Genomic DNA, 6,000 nt, shown 5'->3' with positions numbered 1-6,000 from the left:
CCTTACACTTCATTCTATGTGCGCTTAACCCTGTGTGCCACCGCCCGGCTCCCCCCTCCAAATTCTTTATGGGGTGCAGAAGGTGGGAGTTCTAGCTTCTGTAATTGCTTGTCAGCTGGATATGGACGTTGGCAGGTCTTTTCACTAGAGAGCTTCAATGCTCCAGGCTGCCCTTTTCAGATAGGGCGAGACAAAGAGAAAGCGAAGACACCACAGCACTGAAGCTACCTCCAGCCATAGTACATGATGTGCCAGGGGCTGGAACCTAGTCCATGCACATGGCAAAGGTGTCCATGCAGATGAGTGAGTTCACTGGTCCCTATTGTAGTTATTTTGGAAGAAATCATTTGTGGTTTGGAGTCATAACATGTCTCCCCCACTTCTGCTACTGCTTCGTCTCTGTCATTATTTTCTTGCCTTATCCTCTTGTCTCCCTCCCTCCTCCTTAGAGCAAACAAGTTCTTTTCCTTATATTTTTCACTGTCGGAGCTACTTAGCATTCATCATTTGTTAACTGATCAGGCCTTTAGGGGGTGGTAGTTCAATGATTTGTCAAAATATTATTTCCAAGCCAACATAATCCTCAAGATGAATTATAGGAGGTAAAATATTTTATGTCTAGACAGACTGTGCCTCCTTTAAAAAAGTTAGTATTATTATTTCCATCGGGGTTATTGATGGGGGTTGGTGCATGCATTAATATAAATTGAGAGGGAACAGGAGGTAGTGAGTGAGAGAGGGGGCAGGAGAGATAAGCATAATGGTTATACAAAGAGACTCTCAAGCATGAGGTTCCAAAGTCCCAGGTCCATTCCTGCCCTTTCCTCATAGTAGTGGGGGTTGGGCTAAAACCTGGGTTGAACACATGGCAAAGCAGGCACACTATCCTGGCCTTACTTTCCTTTATTTTCCAAAACCTCTTTGAAAGTGGAAGTGTGCTAGCTTGTATAAACTCTTCTTAAATAAATTGTTCAGCAACATAGAGCCTTTTTTTAGAGCTGAGGCAGAGTATACAGACCAAATAGACATTTATTAGGAAATAAGCTAATTTATGTGGATATGTTTGCAAGCATCAGTGTCAGTTTTGATCAAGTATCTTCGCTTGACAACTCCCAGGCCCTGAGTATAAAGTCTAAACTCCCTAACCTTGCTTATTAGATCCTTCAGGACATGGCTATTTGTTTCTGTCTTTGTTTCATGTTTCTGCCACATAGTACTTTTAACAGATGTTTGAAACTACTAGCCTCTCTCTCTCTCTTAATTTTTTTTATTGGTGGGATTACTGGTTCACAGTCAACATTAAATACAGTTGTTGGTACATGTGCAAAATTTCTCAGTTTTTTCTAGAACGTTCTACCACTTTCCCCAGGTCCTCTTCCTCCATTATGTTTCAGGACCTGAAACCACCCCCATCCTCACTCCAGAGTTCTTTACTTTGGTGCAATACCCCAAACCCAGTCCAAGTGTTTCCCCTTCTGTTCTTATTTCTCAACTTTAGTCTATGAGTGAGATCAGCCCATATTCATCTTTCTCTTTTGGATGACTTTATTTCACATGATTCCTTCAAGCTCCATTCAAGGTAAAGAAGGTGAATTCATGGGGGTTGGGTGGTAGCGCAGCAGGTTATGCACACGTGGTGCAAAGTGGAAGAACCAGTGTAAGGATCCTAGTTAGATCCCCTGGCTCCCCACCTGCAGGGGAGTCGCTTCACAGGCAGTGAAGCAGGTCTGCAAGTGTCTGTCTTTCTCTCCCCCTCTCTCTTTCCCTCCTCTTTCCATTTCTCTCTGTCCTATCCAACAATGAACGGCATCAATAATAACAACAATAACTATGACAATAAAACAACAAGTGTAAAAAAAGGGAAAATAAATACATTATATGTATGGTGAATTCATCGTTCTTAATAACTGAGTATTATTTCATTGTGTATGTAGACCACAGCTCTCTCAGCCACTCATCTGTTGTTACACAACTGGGTTGCTTCCAGGTTTTGGCTATTACAAATTGTGAACATAGGTATACACAGATCTTTTGGGATGGGTGTGTTTGGTTCCTTAGGATATATCACCAGGAGAGGAATTGCAGGGGCATAGGGGAGGTCCATTTCTAGTCTTCTGAGAGTTCTCCAGACTTCTCTCCACAGGAGTTGGAACAATTTACATTCCTACTAGCAGTGCAGGAGGGTTCCTTTGCCCCACAACCTCTATAGCATTTGTTGTTGCTACCTTTTCAGGGGTGAAGTAGTATCTTATTGTTGTCTTAATTTGCATTTCTCTGACAATCAGTGACTTGGAGCATTTTTTCATGCTTCTCAACCTTTTGGATCTCTTCTGTGGTGAATATTCTTTTCATATCCTCTCCCCATTTTAGGATTGTTGTTGTTGCTTAATTTGGTGAGCTCTTTATATATTTTGGTTACTAGCCTTTGGTCTGATATATGGCATGCAAAGATCTTCTCCCATTCTGTAAGGAGTCTTTTTGGGTAGTGGGGTTTTTGTTTGTTTTTTGCTGTGCAGAAACTTTTCAATTTGATTTAGTCTTGTCGGGAAATTGTGAGGCTGTGGTTGAGCTCGGCAGGGCTCACAAAGCACCCTGCATTCCTGATACTATGGCCTATCTACACAGTCATTGTTTTGCCTGAAAGATCCCCACGCATTCCATTCCTTTGATCTATCTTCTTTCTACCCTCAAGACCTTCCCTGCCTCCAGGGTATTAATTAATCCTATCAGTTAAAACCCTCACAACAGTTGCTAAGGAAGTTTCTACCTTTCCAGCCCCATTTTGCCTCTCTCCTCCCCTTTCCTAGCCATTTCTGTTTCCCTTTAAAAGCTTTGGCTCTCTGGTCAATAAAGACATTGTTTCGCCACCACGTGTTTGGTTCCTGAGTCATCTCCCTTGCATCACTGAGTGAGTAGCAGCCTAGGCTGGCTCCGGTTGCGTTCTCTCCAACCCAGAGAGTAAGCACCTGGGAAGAGGCACCCCCACACCATAGTCTCACTGACTTATTTTTGTTTTAGTTTGCCTTGCAATTGGATTTATATCATTGAAGGTACCTATGAAATTTAGATGAAAAGAGTGCTGTCAATATTTTTTCTCTAAGTATTTGATAGTTTCTGGTCTAACATCTAAGTCCTTGATCCATTTGGAGCTTTTGTTTCTGGTGAGATGCAGTAGTTCAGTTTCATTCTTTGCATGTTTTAACCCAATTTTCCCAACACCATTTGTTAAAGAGACTCTCCTTTCTCCACCTAATAGTTTAGGCCACCCTTGTCAAAAATTAGATATCCATAGGTGTGTGGGCTTATTTCTGGGTTCTTAGTTCTATTTCACTGGTCCTTGTATAACTTTTCTTTTTTTCTGTGGAACAGAACCTGTCATCTCCCCAACTTTGCTGTGGCCTGTTATAGCCCTTCTGTGACTCACTTTATTTTAAACTCCTGTTGACAGTTTTCTCTTGTCTATTTAGTGGTCTACTCCTAGAACCCAAAGTAGGGTCTACAAAATTGCATGTAGAAATATTAATAATTTCAAAGTTTCAATAATTAATAAGTTCAAAAACGAATTATTTTAGAATAAGTTCAATAAACATGACTAGGGATGATGAAGACAGCAGTATTGAATGAGATATAGTTTTTCCCCTTAGAGACGGTAAAACATACTCAACTTTTCTGCAAGGCTGTTGTGGGGTGGAGTGCCATGGGAGAGAAGAAAAGGAAGGAAAGGCCTTATCTGACTGAGAGGCGTTATTAAGGGCCTCAGACAGAAAACAGCCTTTGAAGTGGGCCTGTAGGAAGGAAAAGGTGAAGGCTCAGTGTGCAGAGATGAGGAAAGGCCTGGAGCTTGTCAGGAAGTGTCAGACAATGTGTTTTTATTAGAATGGAGGATATGAAGAGGGCAGACATGGAGGATGGGGCCCAGCCCTTTCTCTTCTCTTATCCTTCTCTTTCTTTCTTTCTTTCTTTCTTTCTTTCTTTCTTTCTTTCTTTCTTTCTTTTTCTTTCTTTCTTCCTTTATTGCCTCCAGGGTTATTGCTGGGGCTTGGCGCCTGAACTATGAATCCACTGCTCCTGGAGGCTATTTTTTTCCTTTTGTTGCCCTTGTTGATTATCGGTGTTGTTATTATTATTGTTGTTATTGCTGTCATTGTTGTTAGATAGGACAGAGAGAAATGGAGAGAGGAGGGGAAGACAGAGAGGGAAGAGAAAGATAGACACCTGCAGACCTGCTTCGCCACTTGTGAAGCAACCACCCTGCAGGTGGGGAGCCTGAGGCTTGAGCCGGGATCCGTAAGCCAATCTGTGTGCTTTGCGACACGTGTGCTTAACTCGATGCGCTACCGCCTGGCCCCCTCCTTTCTTTCTTTAAATGAAAAACAAACTAGCCATGTGGGGGGCGGCACTCAGACATATTACCCATGTGTGAGACCATGAGTTCATTTTCTAGTGATCTATTAATAACATAAAAAAGACAAAATGTTAATGAAAAAAATTCATCAATTTCTTTTTTCTTTTATATTTATTTATTTATTTTCCCCTTTTGTTGCTCTTGTTGTTTTTCATTGTTGTTATAGTTATTATTGTTGTTGTTATTGATGTCATCATTGTTGGATAGGACAGAGAGAAATGGAGAGAGGAGGGGAAGACACAGAGGGGGAGAGAAAGATAGACACCTGCAGACCTGCTTCACCACCTGTGAAGTGACTCCCCTGCAGGTGGGGAGCCAGGGGCTCGAACCGGGATCCTTACGCCGGTCCTTGTGCTTTGTGCCATGTGCGCTTAACTCACTGTACTATCACCGTACTCCCAAAACTCATCAATTTCAAAAACGTGCAGGAAATTGGGGTGGGAGAGAAGGAACCAGGACTTTTCCCGGGTCTTCCTTGTCTGGGATGATCATTAGTCACTGAGTGTGCTTCACCGCATTGGGCGCTTTCAGTACAGAGAAGGAAGAAAACTCTTTTTTTTTTTTTTTAATTTCTCTATTGGGGAATTAATGTTTTACATTCGACAGTAAATACAATAGTTTGTACATGCATCACATTTCTCAGTTTTCCATATAACAATACAACTCCCTTTAGGTCCTCTGTCATCCTTCTTGGACCTGTATTCTCCTCCTATCCACCCACCCCAGAGTCTTTGACTTTGGTGCAATACGCCAGTTCCAGTTCAGGTTCTACTTGTGGAAGAAAATTCTTCGAAGAGTCTGCGTTTTACCTGCCACTGGATTGTAAGCTAAGTCCGAGTGTGATGAGTGACTACTGTACTCTGCACCGTGGGATGTGCTGTGGTGCTGTGCCACTACAAGCCTTGCCCTCTCTTCACTGAAGGACTAGTCTGCCTTCAATGCTTGCAGGTCATTTTGCTCTCTCCACAAGGTCTTGTGACCACCCAAGGTAAGGCTTATCTGTGACTTCCCTTGCTTATAAAACTGCCACTTACCTGTCTAGAGCAGGAAGCCTCTTCCTTCAGTTTTTCCATGTCCTTTGTGCACAGGGGCCAGTCTAACATCCATCTGGGGGACTCCGAGATTGTGAACCAACACATGTTCCCAAATTCCACACACCTGTGGGAGTGGGAAGGCATCCATGAGTTAAAAGCAAAACTCACAGAAAAAAAAAAAAGCTAAGGTTTGTGAGGAGTGATTTGGGATAGAGAAGTTTCTGCTGAGCAGTCAAGAAGAAGAGAGGCCAGGGAGAGAAGTGGGTAGAGGTTAGGAGTCTGAAAACTCCATCTTCTCCTCTCTCCTGATGGGGAGAGAGATGACAAATTTGAGGTAGATTAAAGTAGATTATAAAATAAAGACCACGAAGGGGGTCAGGGTAGATAGCATAATGGTTATACAGAGACTCTTAACCCTGAGGCTCCAAAATCCCAGGTTCAATCCCTTGCACCACAATAAGTGAGAGCTGAGCAGTGCTCTGGTAAATAAATAAATTAATTAATTAAATAAATGCCTTCAGAAACAGAAGGATGAATATGGGATGATCGCACTCTCAGGCA

The sequence above is a fragment of the Erinaceus europaeus genome, chromosome 20 (genome assembly GCF_950295315.1).
Source record: "Erinaceus europaeus chromosome 20, mEriEur2.1, whole genome shotgun sequence".
Taxonomy (NCBI): Eukaryota; Metazoa; Chordata; class Mammalia; order Eulipotyphla; family Erinaceidae; genus Erinaceus; species Erinaceus europaeus.
Note: the sequence above shows the minus strand (reverse complement) of the source record.